Source organism: Dama dama, chromosome 13 (genome assembly GCF_033118175.1).
Source record: "Dama dama isolate Ldn47 chromosome 13, ASM3311817v1, whole genome shotgun sequence".
NCBI lineage: Eukaryota > Metazoa > Chordata > Mammalia > Artiodactyla > Cervidae > Dama > Dama dama.
Genome location: NC_083693.1, coordinates 12,381,804 through 12,382,376, shown reverse-complemented (window position 1 = coordinate 12,382,376; position 573 = coordinate 12,381,804).

The window sequence follows — 573 nt, the reverse complement described above, 5'->3', positions numbered from 1 at the left end:
TGTTTATCTATTTTATATACAGAAATGTGTATCTGTTAATTCCAAATTCTTAATTTATCCCTCCCCCTCTCTCCCTTTGGTAGCCATAAGTTTGTTTTCTATGTCTGTGAGTCTATTTGTATTTTTGTAAATAAGTACATTTGTATCATTTTAATTATATTCCACTTATAAGTAATATCATATATTTGCCTTTATCTGACTTAGTATAATAATCTCTAGGTCCATCCATGCTGCTGCAAATAGTATTATTTCATTCAACTTAATGACTGAGTAATATTCCATTGTGTATATATATATGTATACATATATATGTATATATACATACATATATATATATATATATATATATGACCTATATACATATCAGCAGTACATGAACCAAGAACTTCCAGATGTTCAAGCTGGATTTTAAAAAGGCAGAGGAACCAGAGATCAAATTGTCAACATCTGTTGGATCATAGAAAAAGCAACAGACTTCCAGCAAAATATCTTCTGCTTTATTGACTATGCCAAAGCCTTTGACTGTGTGGATCACAACAAACTGGAAAATTCTTTAAGAGATGGGAATACCAG